This window comes from Triticum aestivum, chromosome 3B (genome assembly GCF_018294505.1).
Source record: "Triticum aestivum cultivar Chinese Spring chromosome 3B, IWGSC CS RefSeq v2.1, whole genome shotgun sequence".
Lineage (NCBI taxonomy): Eukaryota > Viridiplantae > Streptophyta > Magnoliopsida > Poales > Poaceae > Triticum > Triticum aestivum.
The window spans coordinates 469,827,063-469,843,528 of record NC_057801.1 but is presented as its reverse complement, the minus strand read 5'-3'; positions in this window follow the sequence as shown (position 1 = coordinate 469,843,528).

Sequence of the window (16,466 nt, the reverse complement as noted above, 5' to 3'; positions counted from 1 at the left end):
TTACTCCTTGGAATAGATATGTTCTCGATACTATTACCGGGGGGAATTTTTTGGGGAGCCATACTTTTGATTCCTACAATGCTATGATAGATTTGTTAGGCACGCCACCTTTTTTGATCAATGGAACTGCTTTAACCTTGGAACATGTGATGCAAAGGCCTGACATCATTGAGAATAAAATTGCTACCGTTGAGTTGATTGAAAATTTGGATAAAAATATTCATAATCAGATTACTCAATATGGATTTAAGGTAGGAGTTACTTTAAAGAATCTTAAAGAAAAGGAACCTATAGTCAATGAAGAGATAGATCAAGATTCTGCTAGAATTGGCAAACTAGAGGACATTATTACCAACTTGGGTTCCGCTTTTTCCTTCGTTAATACTACTCGAAATCTTCCTCCTACTAAGGCTTGATCTTCAGGTGGTGGTGTAGAGATGGCTCCTTGGACGAAGACTTCATTAGATGTGGATGGAGATGGTGGAGTAGGTGCTGGAGCTGGTTGTACTGGGGCTGTAGCTGGTGCAGATGAAGTGGCTCTGGTGTCTGTCACTGGCACTGCCACTGACCTCTGAGCTCTAGGAACTCTGACAAATGCCTCAGTGGTTGTCTTGCCCTTCCTCTCCTGCATATCATCCTAGAGTTTCTCAACAACAGACTAGATCTCAGTTACCTTCACATCCAAGTCATAGAACTTTTGCTCCATGATCCTCTCCAGGCTCTCCTGGTTTTGAGTCAAGGTGGCCAGCCCCTTCTCAATCCTCAGAGTGGATGCAATCAAGTAGCCAAGTTGATCCTGTTTGTTCTTCAAGAAGTACTGAGATGCCTCTTCCATTGTTGGCATCTTGGCAGCCTTCTCAGTCCTTGCCTTCTCCTTCTTTGCTTGTGCCTGCACAGAAGATGGTTCATCTTCATCCATAACCACTTGGTTGTCCTCAAAATCTGGATAGATAGGCATGTGATCCTTGTCCAACAAGTATGTGCCAGTGCCCATCTTGGAGTTAATCATCTCCTGGATCTGTGGGGCATACCCATAACTTCTCTTTTGGTCAGCAGCTGTCCTCTTGATAGTTTCAACTATAAGACTCATGACCTTGAAATTTTGTGGCACATCAAATAAGTATAGCAGATTTATTGCATGGCCTCTGATCATGTTGTGATCACCTGACTTGGGCAAGAGAGTGTGCCTCAGGATCCAGTTGATGGTTGGCAGTCCTGACAGAAGGTAATGTACTGATCCAAACTTGTGTGTTTCAATAGCATCATCTGGGATCTCCTTGTACATATGTGCCATAGTGTTGTGATCCATCTTCTTCTTGGCATAGACATCCAAGTCATCCTCTTTCTCCTTAGGTGCATTGATCAGACTAGCCCATTATTTAATTGATGATTGGTACCTAGTACCTTCAGACAACCATACTATCCTGCCATCTGGATAGAAGTGTGCTGTGGAGTGGAATTGCATTATTAGCTCATCATTCCACTTTGTGAGCTTCTACCCAACAAAGTCTGCCACTCCACAAGCACTAAAACTGTCATGCACACCAGGATAGTGTTCTTCATTTGCCTTCATGTACTTCCAGTCCACCCATCTCGTGTCACACACTATTAGCTTCTTGTCAAGCAGCACTATCTCATAGAAGTCCTGCTGTTCCTTTGTGTGGAACCTGTAGTCTACAGCAGTTCTCCTCCTGACTGCATAAGGAACAGTCAACCTCCACTGTCTAAGTCCTGCATCCTTTCTCAACTTCATATTCTTAGCTACAGGATGGGCATCATTATGATCTGGAATTTTAGGCTTCAATTTTCTCAAGATATGCTCTTCATCATCTTCCTCTTCAGCAACAGCTTCAGGCACTGGGGCCTTGTTCTTCTCAGCAGCTGATATGTTCCTGGTATTCCTCTTAGGTGCAGTCTTAGGCTTGGAGGCAGCCTTGGGTGCTTCTTTGGGTTTTGGTGAAGCAGCCCCTGACCTGATGGCATCACCCATAAGCTTCTGAGCTTTGGGTGCTGGTGCAGCAACCTCTTCCTCCTCCTCTTTAGAGTCTCTCCTCATAGAGGGATTGCCAAGAACCTTGGCAATAGTGGTTATGACTCTCTTCTTCTTCTTGTCCTAGCCAGCAGCTTCATCTTCAGACTAAATGGTGAATTTCATGGTTTCTCCAGTGGCAACCTTCCTAGGTTTGGAAGTGGGAATCCTTCTTGCAGGTGCCTTCTTCTGCATTCCTGGCTTAGTGGCTGCAGCTAAGCCATATTCTTTCTTAAGCACCTTCTTCTTGGAAGTGGCCTCATCCTCAATAGCCACATAGTCTTCATCCTAAGATTCTAAGGTTCTCTTCCTTCTGGCCCTGGTGGCAGCTCTGGGTAAGTTGCTTGGGGTGCTCCTGCTGCCATCATCGTAGCTGCTAGAGGGACTAGTGCCCTCACTCACTTGAACCTGCTCCTCTTCCCTGTTCTGGCTGTCACTCTGATCAGACATATTGCAAACACTGACAGCTGACCCTGTGAATAGATATAGATGAGATAGAGTGGATGAGCATCACAAAATACAGAGGTTTTTGCAAAAGAATGAGTCAAAAACTTAGTTTTAGTTTTCCACAGAAAGCATTTCAGATCTACCGATTTGTAAACTCAGTGATACCGAAGCAGCTTTTGGAACCTAAACTAGTGAACTCGGTCAGACCGAGTCACAGTTCGGTGGCACCGAGACTGCTAGGGTTTCACAAAGTCCTGAACTCAGTCACACCGATTTGCAATTTTCGGTCAGGCCGAGAATTACATGTGCAATGGCCTTAGCCGAATCGGTGGTACCGAGTTCTACAACTCGGTTGGTCCGAGATGGTTTCACCGGAAACCTAACCCTAAATTTTCAATTCATCTCTAATCTACGGAGTGTTTTGACTACATAAGATAGTTTCAATCGTGGCAAGATTCATCGCGAACACAATGTGCTAGGAATCAGATAGGGATAGCACAGTGATCGAGTCCATACCCTAGTTCAGCGATGAACTTGCTACGGCGGCAACGGCGGGGATGATTCCCGTTGACGGCGGCGAAGACCAGCGGCAGGAGGCAGGTGGCGACGAGGAGGACGATCCGGAGACCCTGGAGGTAGAGCGGGCTGAGCGTGGGCGAAAGAGTTTGGAGAAAATTTCCAAAGTTTTGCCTGTGGGTATATATAGCCCGACCCTGTCGGTGTGACCTAGCGGAACAACTCGGTGGCACCGAGATGCATAACTGCTAGCAGTTACAGCAACTCGGTGTGACCGAAAAGTTCAAATCGGTTGCACCGAGATTGAAAACCTAGATCGACTTAGTGATCTCGGTATGACCGAAATGGGAATCGGTCAGACCGAAATGCACAAAGAAGTTTTGGAAGTTTAAGTCTATGATGAATCGGGGACTCCGAGTGCTCCTCACACAGAGTGGTTCGAATCTGACTTGATCAAATTTTGTGATGTAGCATGAATAGAATTTGAGACAAGAAAATCATAGATAGCTAGAGAAGGTTCTTAGGCATTCTTGTCCATCCACTTAGCAAAAGAAAAACAAACCAATCAACCAAACAACAAGTGGATGTCCCCGAATGAGTAAAATATGCAACCAACATGCTCACACAATAAAATGGCAAATGAAATATGTGGCAAAGCATGCACAACCAATTCTAGCATCTATCAAGCAATTGGCGATGACTATGTCATCTATATATGAGTATATTGGCTTAGGAGTCAAATGAGAACATTTGATCACAGGTCATACTCATCGTTTAAGCTCAAGTGGGGTTACCACTTTTACATAATGCATTGATGTGTTCACACCATTAGAGTTGCTTTAACTCAATTCTTAGAGTAAAGCTCCCCCTAGATGTGAGATCCCCCCTAAGAGGGATGAACTAACCTTGGGTTTTGTCGATGATGACTTCATGTAGGTGTTGAAGATGTGGATGCTCAATGTTGATGTAGATCATTTGGAGCAATCCTTTCGAGTGAGTTGCACTTTCAATACCTACACGGGTTAGTCCCACAAGGAACAAAAAAGGATATCCATAGACATAGAATGATGCATACACAAGATTATGTCTATGAAAGCATTAGGTTACCTTGTCCCTTGTCTTACCAACAAGAGGGTTTGTGACTCCTTCAACTAGTGCAAGATGTGGAAGTTGATTGCACTTGTTATTGCCAAAATGGTATGAGTGAAAGATGTTGGCGGAGTCACCCTCAAGAACTCTCTAGTTCTTCTTCTTCGGGATCCACACCATGTTGATGGGAATCCTTGGAGTTGTAGTTGTACTTGATGAAGTAGAGCTTGATGTAGTCTTGGGAACCCACTTGACCAAGGCCTTAGGAGCTTCTTCAAATGCATCAATCTCCTCTTGAAGCTTGTCCTTGCCTTTTTGCTTGTGGTCTTGTGGTGGAAGATCATCTTGTGCTTGTGTCCCTTTGAAGGAAGTAGGATCATACTTCACTTGTTGAGGAACAAACTTCATCTTGGGGTATTGATCTTCTTCTCACTCAACTCCATTGGCATTGAACTTTCGTTCAAAACCAACACCTTGGTTCTTCCGGTGCCTTCCTTTCCTGCGTACAATTTCCTCGAATTGCTTACTCCTGGCAAGGCTCTTGTAAACACCTTTCTCTATAATTCCCTTCAATAAGCTATTTTCTTGCTCAAGTGTAACTTGGCTAAGAGAATCATTAGTGGAATCAAGAGAACTACTAGAAGCAGCAACATTGGATTTAGCATGATTATTGTTACTACTAGAGGAAGAATCCTTCTTGTTCTTGTTACTAGACTTGACTTGAGGCATGTAAGTAGATAATAGTAAACGCTTGGCAATGTAAGAAGAACTTTTCTTACGAAGATCATCATTGATTGCCTTTAAGAACTCATGCTCTTGCTCAAGGTTGAGCTTTTCAAAGCATAACTTCTCATGAGTCCTTAAAATTTCTCGATGATCTTCTAAGATAGTTTCATGAGCTAACTTAAGAGTGTTTAGTTCTTTAGTTAGAAGCTCAATCTTCTCCTTATCATTGTCATTCGCTTTATCTTGATTAGCATTATTAATTGACATTTCATCATAGTATTCATCACTAGAATTGTCAACAAGTAAATCATCATCACCTAACAAGTCATCTTCATTGCTATTGAAATCAACATACTCGTGGTGCGTTACCTTTGGGCCTTTAGCCATGAAGCATCTTCCAAGTCCTTCATTTGATGAATCAAATATGTCGTAGGAGTTGGTTGACACAAGTGCTAGACCGGCAACACCTTCATCTTGAGTATATTCGGAGTCGGAGTGATAGCTTATCTCAGAGTGATTGTCGGAGTCGGAGCCGGATACCCATCCACCAACATGAGCTTGATGTCTTCATTTTGTGTAGCTCCTTGATGACTTGTCCTTTCTTTCCGAATCCTTGCTTCTCTGGGATGTTCTTCGTTCATAACGATCATCTCTTTTCCTCCTCTCTCTTGGTGGTGATTCTTCTCTTCTACTTCTCCTCTTAGGTGATTCTTCTCTTCTTTTGTAGGGTGCCGTACACTCATTGGAATAGTGTCCGGGTCTTCCACAATTGTAGCAATTACGCTCTCGACTAGAAGATCTTTTGTCATTGTAGGACCTTGACTTGGAGCTTTTATCTTTGCTTCTACTCTTGTAGAACTTGTTGAAGTTCTTCACCATGAAGCTCAATTCTTCATTGAAGGTTGTTTCTCACTTGATGATGTGGGGGCTTCACATGAGGCTTTGTAAGCACCGCTTGACTTGTTGTGAAGTTCCTCCTTATCCTTGAGTGACATCTCATGAGCAACAATTCTTCCAATGACTTCCGTTGGCTTGAGATTTTTGCAATTGGGCATCATTTGGATAAATGTGCACATGGTATCATATTTTCTGTCCAAAGCTCTTAGGATCTTCTTGATGATGAATTTGTCGGTCATCTCTTCACTTCTTAAGCCGTCAATCTCATTTGTGATAAGAGCAAGCCTAGAGTACATTTTAGCGACACGTTCACCATCCTTCATTTTGAACTTGTCAAGTTGACTTTGAAGCACATCAAACTTGGATTCCTTGATGGAGTCGGTACCTTCATGCATATCAATCAAAGTATCCCAAATTTCCTTTGCATTCTCAAGACGGCTGATTTTGTTGAATTCTTTGGGGCACAATCCGTTGAAGAGGATATCACAAGCTTGAGCGTTGTATTGCAGCATCTTCAACTCTTCCGTGCTAGCTTCACGGTTCGGTTCTCTCCCATCAAAGAATTCACCTTGCAATCCAATACACACAATAGCCCAAACGGCAGGGTTATGTCCAAGAATATGCATTTTCATCTTATGCTTCCGACTAGCAAAATTAGTACCATCAAAGTAAGGACCTCTACGGTGATAATTTCCCTCGCTAGACGCCATACTCTCCTAGGTTGTGAAACCAAGGCTATGACCACCAAAAGCTATGGAAATCAAAGCAAATGGAGACCAAAGCTCTGATACCACTTGTAGGATCGAAATTATGTCTAGAGGGGGGTGATTAGACTACTTGACCACAAACTTATCCTTTTCCCAATTTTAGTCTTTGGCAAATTTTAGCTATCTTAGCACAAGTCAAGAAATCTCAACACAATTCAAGCAAGCATGCAAAGAGTATATGAGCAGCGGAAAGTAAAGCATGCAACTTGCAAGAATGTAAAGGGAAGGGTTTGGAGAATTCAAACACAATTGGAGACACGGATGTTTTTGTCGTGGTTCCGATAGGTGATGCTATTGTACATCCATGTTGATAGAGACTTCAACCCACGAAGGGTAACGGTTGCGCGAGTCCATGGAGGCCTCCACCCACGAAGGTTCCACGAAGAAGCAACCTTGTCTATCCCACCATGGCTGTCGCCCATGAAAGACTTGCCTCACTAGCGGTAGATCTTCACAAAGTAGGCGATCTCCTTGCCCTTACAAACTCCTTGGTTCAACTCCACAATCTTGTCGGAGGCTCCCAAGTGACACCTAGCCAATCTAGGAGACACCACTCTCCAAGAAGTAACAAATGGTGTGTTGATGATGAACTCCTTGCTCTTGTGCTTCAAATGATAGTCTCCCCAACACTCAACTCTCTCTCACAGGATTTGGATTTGCTGGAAAGAACATTTGAGTGGAAAGCGACTTGGGGAAGGCAAGAGATCAAGATTCATATGGTAGGAATGGAATATCTTGGCCTCAACACAAGTGTAGGTGGTTCTCTCTCAAAAAATGCAAGTTGGAAGTGTAGGTTCGTTCTGATGGCTCTCTCCATGAATGAAGAGGAGGTGGAGGGGTATATATAGCCTCCACACAAAATCTAACCGTTACACACAACTTGCCAAACTTGGTGGGACCGAATTGATAAACTCGGTCAGACCGACTCAGCAAATCTAGTGACCGTTAGGATTTTCGGTGGGACCGACATGCAACTCGTTAGGACCGATATGGTTAGGGTTAGGGCATAACGTAATCTCAGTGAGACTGTTTACACAAACTCGGTGGGACTGATTTTGGTAATAAGCTATCCAGAGAGTTGGCCAGGTAAACTCGGTGGGACCGGTTCACTCATTTCGGTGGGACCGAAATGTTATGAAAAGGAAACAGGGAGTTTACATTGCAATCTCGGTGAGACCGATCGCTCATCTCGATGGTACCGAAACGTTACGAAGGGAAACAGAGAGATTACAATCCCATCTCGGTGAGACCGAGATCCCTATCAGTGAGACTGATTTGCCTAGGGTTTGTGGCAGTGGCTATGACATCTAAACTCGGTGGCGCCGGATAGAAAGAATCGGTGGGGCCGAGTTTGACTTTTGGTTTAGGTCATATGTGGATGTGGGAAAGTAGTTGAGGGTTTTGGAGCATATCACTAAGCACTATGAAGCAAGAACCTCATTAAGCAACACCTCATCCCTCCTTGATAGTATTGGCTTTTCCTATAGACTCAATGTGATCTTGGATTACTAAAATATAAAATGTAGAGTCTTGAGCTTTGATCTTGAGCCAATCCGTCTGTTCTTAGTATTTTGAGGGGTCCACTTTTCTCATCCATGCCATGCCATTCATTGAGCTTTTCCTGAAATATTTATCTTGGAATAATGTTAGCTCAATGAGCTATATGTTGTTAGGAATTACCAAAACCACCTAGGGATAGTTGCACTTTCAGTATTTTGGTCTGCGTCTTCTCACCCATACCGTTGTCTACCGCAACATACCTGGAAGAATTGCAAATGGGACAATAGTTCAAGTCCTCATACTGAAGCCTAAATAAGACACATCCTTTATCACATGTGTGTATCTTCTCATAGGGCATCTTAAGAGCACGGTGGGTTTTTTCTGACTGGTACAGGTTTGGAGGTAGCACATGGCCTTTGGGTAGAAATCGTCCGAAAACTGTCATCATCGCGTCGTAGCATTCTCTGCCCAAGTTGAATTGAGCCTTCAAAGCCATTATTTGTGAGATGGCATCCAGCTGACAAAGCTTAGTGTGCTCGTGGAGAGTACGTTTTGAGGACTCCAACATTTCAATGAAGGCCTTTGCAGATTCCTCCATGTCCTCGTCCAAGTCCCGAGCATCGTCAAAGTCTTGCACCATGTCTGCGGTCCCGGTACCATGCTCGTCGGTGCGACGATGAACCACCTCAGCTCTGGCACATTGGGCAGACTCACCATGTAATGTCCAGACCGTGTAACCAGGCGTAAAACCAAACTTCTGCAGGTGTTTACTCATTTGAAGCTCGTCCCTCTGATTATAGTTGTTGCACTGGACACAGGGGCACCAGCTAAATTTCTGGCCATTTGCAAATGCGGCTCTAACAAACCCCTTAGTTTTTGTTAACCATCCCTCGGTCCAAACATACTGACTAGTGTAACCAGTGTACATCCACGCACGATCACTCATATTGACTTCCTACTGGACACACAAGAATATATACATAATTAGGAAAACCATATCCATCAGTTAATGGAGTTTGTTAGTTTTATTACGTCCATGCAACCTACACGCTAATAGGTAAGGATAGGTCCTAATCCCACCTAAGTATGTGTAGATCGGGTTCGTTTTCCCATGCTCTGCTTCGGATCCGACGCAAAATTTCGGCAGCACCTCCCCGCTGTTCTCCTGATACACGTCTCGGCAATAAGCAGAGAGGATGTGTACCTGGAGAACAATAGGGAGACACTAACAAAATTCTGCATCGGATCCGGAGCTGAGCATATAGGAAAACGAACCCAATCTACACATACTCGGGCTGTCCATGGATAACGTTGGACAATTTGAAAGAATCACAATTATAATATATGCAAATGCATGCATATTTATAGATGTAACCCTTTCAAACGGGGGACACATAGTGGTTACGCATACTGATGATTAACACCTATAGCTAGCAAGTTTCATTGGCACGAAGACCGGAACAGAGCAAATGAAGGTGGGAGGAGGAGATGTCATTTGTGCACACCAACGAATGCAGGGGCGGAGCTCATCGAACACTAGACCCTCACAACAACGAAATAACTGCATATTTAAATTGAAAGATGAGTAACATAGCAAGTATTCGACACCGACGGCCACATGTACCTCACACTGACGATACTTGCTATTTACGGTACCATCGACACCGAGGAACCCTCTAACCCGCTCGTCCTCGGGTAAACTAAATAGCAACTACCATGGGTGCAAGGTACATGAGGCCGTCAGCGTTGAACACTACATCCACATCCCACAAGTGAAGCCGGTGCCTGGCGTCCCGCAACAATAGTTCTGGTGGACGATGACGGTCGAACACCTTGGCGAATTTGTCTGGCAGCCTCTGCGATGAGGATTAAAGCCAAGTTTTGAAATTTTCAAACAACCAAACTTACTTGAGTTAGTTTGGGTGTTTCAAGTTTCAAAACTTAGCTTTAAATCGTCATCTCTGAGGCTGCTAGACAAATTTGCAATGGTGTTCGACCGCCATCGACGCCGAGAACTGTTGCTGCTGGACGCAGGACCCCTGTGTCACTTGTGGGACATGGATGTAGTATTCGACACCGACGGCCACATGTACCTCGCACTGATGATACTTACTATTTAGGGTACCATCGACACCGAGGAACCCCCTAATTAACCCCCTAATTAACCCTAAATAGAAAGTATCATCGATGCGAGATACATGTGGCGCTCGGCGTTGAACACTAGATCCACATCCCACCGTGGATGTAGTGTTCAACACCGACGGCCACATGTATCTCGCACCAACTATACTTGCTATTTAGGGTCTTCTTCTTCTTCTTCTTCTTCTTCTTCTTCTTCTTCTTCTTCTTCTTCCTCCCTCCTCCTCCTCCTCCACCTCCTTCTACTCCTCTTCTTCTTCTAAACTAAAACTAAAACTAATCTAAAATAAACTAAACTAAACTAAACTAAAACTAAAACTAAAACTAAAGCTAAAACTAAAACTAAACTGAAAATAAAACTAAAACTAAAACTAAAGATAAAATATAAACTAAACTAAAAGAAACTAAAAAAACTAAACTAAAAAAAGGGGGGAAGAACAAACCTGCAGGGGATCGCCCTTGGAGGACGAGGTCAGCCGGTGGGGCGGGGCGGCGCAGGGGCCGCGGGGAGGAGGGCGGCAGCGGGGCGGGGCGGGCAGGGCCGCGGGGAGGGGTCCGACACCGGGCGGCCCAGCGCTGGCCTCTACGGTGATGGGCGCGGCGGGGCGACGGGGCGCGGCGGGGTTCCTCTTTGGGGGGGGGGGCTGGCCAGCGGCGGGGGTTGGGTCCGGGAGGCGGGGCTGGCCGGCGGTGGCGACAGCAACGACGGGGAAGGAGAGAGGCGGGCGCGTTGGAGGGAGACAGAGAAAGAGAGAGATGGGAGACGACTCGGCCCGTTAAGTGGGCCTTCTTTGCCGTCTGCTAGCAGACGGCAAAGAGGGCGGCCGTTTAGGGCTGGCCTACGTTTCCTCTTTGCCGTCCACTGGCGGACGGCAAAGAACCTGACCTAGCCATGCCGTGCCCTGTGAGGCCCACCTGGCCCTTTGTCGTCTGCCTTCCAGCTCATTGTCGTCAGCTGGCTAATAGCAAATACACTTTTTGCCATCAGCCCTTTCTTTGCGGTCCGCTTTGTGGAAGCGGACGGCAAAGAGCATCTTTGCCATCAGTTGGCGGTCGACAAAGAGGTGGCAGAGGGCAAAATGTCGTAAGCTGCTCCTGCTGATGCTATATGATGAATTGCTATGAGCTGCTCCTGCTACTGCTATATGATGAATTGCTATGAGTTGCTCCTGCTGCTGCTATATGATGAATTGCTATGAGCTGCTCCTGCTGCTGCTATATGATGAATTGCTATGAGCTGCTGCTGGTATTTGTTGAATTACACACTGCTACTTTTGTATGATGAGTTTTTATGAGCTGCTGCTGCTATATGATACTTTCAGGTGGTGCTGCTATATGATAATAACCAGCCACTTGGACCATCAAATTTCAATAAATAATTGTTCTTCATTTAAATGTGAGTCATGCGTTCTTCGATTAAATTAGGCAATGGGATCACTATGGAAAACATTGACCAAAGTAGATTGTGCCAAGTAGATGGTATCTTTGTATTTGCATTTTCAGCAAATAGTGATGGTCTGTTTTCCTATCATATTAATTACTGCACTGTGTTTAATTTGTGATGTTTACAAGTCAAATTAATTTTCATATGGGCAGCAAAATGAAAAAATATAATGCAATCTAGACTTTTCACTGATCATACCAAAGATAAGCTGAAAACGCAATGAAAAGAACTGGTTGGCTTATTACATGGAGCTTATATTCACAGGTGCTTATTTTCTTAGGATAACTCGTAATAACTGTCCCTAAGAAACTTGGCCAATAGAATTGACATACAAATAACATATCACGATGATTGCAATGGAGGAGTGACGTACCATAGCACATTGTATAGGCTCACCGCTGCCTCTCCTTTTTTGCGATGTTCCATGAAATTGCCACATACATCTTGTACTTTTTCATTGTGTAACCCTATTTGCAAGTTGACACGGCTAATTTCAGACATCTCTACATGATACTACATTGCATATCCCTTGCGCATATTTAAACCACCAATTAACGATTGTGTGCGTAGCATAAACTAGCCATGACTCTGTGTGCTACACTAGCAGGCACTCTAAGGGAGCCTCACGTAGTGCACTGGAATTCCTACATGCCACCTACGATTTTGTGTAATGTACTGCCTCCGTTCCTAAATATATGTCTTTGTAGAGATTCCAGCATGGACCATATACAGATGTATATAGATGCATTTTCGAGTGTAGATTCACTCATTTTGCTCCGTATGTAGCCTATAGTGGAATCTCTAGAAAGAATTATATTTAGGAATGGAGGTACGAGGTAGTATCATGTATGACATCTACATATCTAATTTAGCAGGTAGTAGTTGAAATCATTGTCTGCACAAAGGGATTACTGGTCAAAAATCCTAGCAAAGCATGTTGGCAGGCACAGAACAATACAAGAGAGAGAGACGCACTTACAAGATCATAGCAATGCCTCAGTCCAGGATCTTGGTTGGCCAAGCTGTTAGATCTAGAAGAAACATCGTCCTTGTAGTTTTTGCCAGCTGCATAACAGGTAACAGTGACCTGTTAGTATATTTGAAGTACATCAGGCAGGTGATGCTAGACGGGTTTAAAGGTGACAAGTACCTAGGCCGTGGCGGGTGCTTGGCATCTCTCCAGACGGTGGGAATCAGGTTAGAAACGTCAAGGGTGATGACGTTGCGCTGGCTGTCGGGGTCCGATAAGGAGATCTAGAACCATCAAGTAGGGTGTTTGTGGAGCGGCTTCGGTAGGGAGGACTACGGTGTGGGCGAAGTGGATTTGTGGCCGTGGACGAGGGCGTAGGTGAAGCTGCTCCAGTGGTTGGGTTAAGGATGGTGTCGATGATGCAGATCTGCGGCCGTCGACGGGGCGTCAGAAGCTGCTTCAGTGGTTGGGTTAAGGTGGTGTCGATGATGCATATCTGCGGCCATGGACGGGGCGTTAGAAGTTGCTCCGGTGGTTGGGTTAAGGATGGTGTCGATGATGCGGATTTGCGAGCGTGGACGGGGCGTCAGAAGCTGCTCCGGTAGGTTGGATGAGGGTGCGAGGAAGCGGATCTGAGGCCGTGGACTTGTGAGTTGGCAAAGCGGCCCCGATAGGGTTGAGAATGGTATAGGCGAAGCTACTTCGGTAGGGTTGACGATGGTGTCGGCGAAGCGGCTCTGTAGGGTTGAGGAAGGTGTCAGCGAAGAGGATCAGAAGCCATCGACGGGGGCGTCGGTGGGGCGGCTCCGGGGGGTGCGGACAAAGCGTCTCCGGTGGGGAGTACGAATGAGCCGCTGCAGATGCACGGCGGTGGACGAGAGTACCGGCGAAGCAAATGCGGCGCCGTGGACAAGGCTGGCACTGAATGGGCTGTGGTACAATGGTGGATGAGCAGTCTACTTGTTTCTAGGGGAGGTGGGAGGGGTAGAAGCGGCCACAGAAGCAGATCCGGCGAGGTGGGCGCCGCTGGCAGTGAATGGGCTATGGTACACCGGTGGGTGAGCAGTCTAGGGTTTCGAGAGGGGAGGGGGGAAAGGCCAATGAAGTACGGACGGCGTGATGTAAGATGCTCTAGTGTTGTGGAGTTAGTCGTTTTTGCGCGAGGGGGAGAGGAAATGGGGGTGCTGTGTAGTGGGGGGGGGACCGGAAGTTACCAAAGCAGCCCTGACCTATTATGTAGATGAGGGCGGTGTTGTAACTATTGGTCTCCGTGCACCAAGGACAAAAGGGGAATTTCGCATGCTAAAGACTAAGGTGGCGGAAATTTTAGAAGGAGGCGGGAGATTTTGCCGCCCGCGGGATCGTTCGTATCCACTTTCAAATAATTTTGGACCGTGCTAGCGGGAAGGTCATGCTAGACTATGTACACGGGGCACGCCTCAGCAGTTAATAACTGGTGTGAAGTCCACCCCAGAAAAAAAGACAATAACTTGGGATGATGCGCCGATAACTTGGACGTTCACACGGGTGCGGCCAATCGTACGGGTGTAGTGGCGCGTTCACAAAAAAGGGATCAAACGCTCAGCCTATGTATTTCTCGTGTAAATAGATAATTTAGTGCCATTGGTTATGTACTTTAAACATAATGCATTGACGTGTTATTGTAGAGGCGCACAAAAAGAAATGGATATTGTAGTCCGCTACTTAAAAGTGTTACCTCGTATGATTACATAGCCTCCATTTCATAAATTGCGTACCCATTGAATGCATATATGAATATTACATATATTTCTTCAAAATAGAAACTTAAATCATCCAAGTAATGAATTTGAATGCAAGAGTAACAATGGTGCATGTACATGATAGCTACATTGGTTGTTTGAAAAAACATCACTGTAACTTTGGTATGCACAACTGAAAAGGTTTATATAAATAGAAAAAAAAGTGATATGTGAGTGTCCAATCTTTATAGCGTTGAATCAATATTGTACCTTTGGCCACGATATGAAGTAGATATTGATTTATGTTCAAGCGATGCACGTCCACGATCGCTAGATAGTGATACATGAATGAATTGTGCAATCTCTCTCACACGCATACATATCCTATTTCCATGTGGGCATCGGAATCACACACGCGCACTTCATGTATTTCTCTCCCTCCGTCAAGGCTAAATTCGTCTTTCTACCCCATCCTACAAGTCTCTCACACAGAAACACACACACTCTCTCTGTCTAACATGCCCACCCCTTTAATTCCGCCCACCCACAGCCACTAATGTCGCAAAGTATAATAATGTCTCTCACACATATGCATAAGGTTAACTCAAGTTTCGAAACCATATGAATACATACAATGGGATTCCAACAGAGCACCTTTTGTTTTGAGATTTCTCTCTCTCTCTTCTCTCTCACACACGCGCGCGCGCATTGTTTCTCGCTTCACTTTTTCCGGCACTTAAATGCACACCGTTTGTTTATCTTCGTGATGCTTTAAGTATGCCTCGCACAAATGCTATCTACCTATCCCTTAATATATCCAGATATGTGTCACACAAATTCCTTCTCCCTACTAGCAAGATGCCCATGCATTGCATGGAACATCAAGATGCATTTGTATGAGTAGTTTATCTTGTGGGAGAAAAGGATGAACGAGGGAATGCCTTATTTGCAAATGCGGAGAGGGGTGTGGGTATCTTTTTGCAAAATTGCCATAGTTTCCTTCCTATCCGTCGGATATAAATCGGATGGCCTATATTGTAGGATGGCAGGAACACCATCATCACCAACTCTATTTTTTATAAGAGTAGAGATATGTGAGTGTCACTGCCCCCCCCCCCACACACACCCACACACCCACACTTGCCAACACCGAAGGAGTAGGGTGACACCTTGATCTTGATACTAATCTATCGACTGGCTTCTCTCTCAAACATACACACACACACACACACACACACTACCCGACACCGAAGGAGTAGGGTGACACCTTGATCTTGATAGTAATCTATATACTCCTCTTTCAAACACACACACATACACACACACTCGCTAGTTGTGCCTCTGTGCCTACCGCGCACACTCTCGATACGTCTTTCTCTTCCTCCCCCTCCCCCCACCCCAACAATGACAGCAGAAGGGTGACAGCTCGATCTGATCATAATCTATCAATTGGTTTCTCTCTCAAACATTGTGTCTCCGTGCCTCGCTCAGTAGCCCCCTCGATATGTAGACTTCTCGTGTGCACACAGTTGTAGTGACGAGACGCTGAACCCAGTGTGCCTTGTTTTTACCAGCCTCATGTGATAGTTTTCACCCAGTTTTCTGTTAATTAACAAGGCAACCTTTTCTTTGTTACTACTAGTGAATCTGAAATCATTCGGGGCAGACATAAAATATATCACTTCAACCCAATTACGCGTGCGGCAACTATTTTAAAAGAAACTAGCTAGCTGCCCGTGCATTGCATGGAACATCAAGATGCATTTGTATGAGTATTTTATCTTGTGAGAGAAAAGGCTGAACGAGGGAAGGCCTTATTTGCGAACGTGGAGAGGCGTGTGGGTATATTTTTGCAAAATTGCCATAGTTTCTTTCCTATCCGTTAGATATAAATCCGACGGCCTATATTGCAGGATGGCACGCACACCATCATCACCAACTCTGTTTTCTACTCCCTCTGTTCCTAAATACTCCCTCCATCCGAAAATACTTGTCATCAAAATGGATAAAAGATATGTATCTAAAACTAAAATACGTCTAGATACATTTATTTTTATCCATTTTGATGACAAGTATTTCCGGACGGAGGGAGTATTTGTCTTTTTAGAGATTTCAACAAGTGACTATGACCGGACCTTACCAACATACTCAAAAAAGTAGTCCATAATTTTGATGTTACCCTCTTTTCTTGGTGGTGCAGTGCCATCTGGATACCTCATAA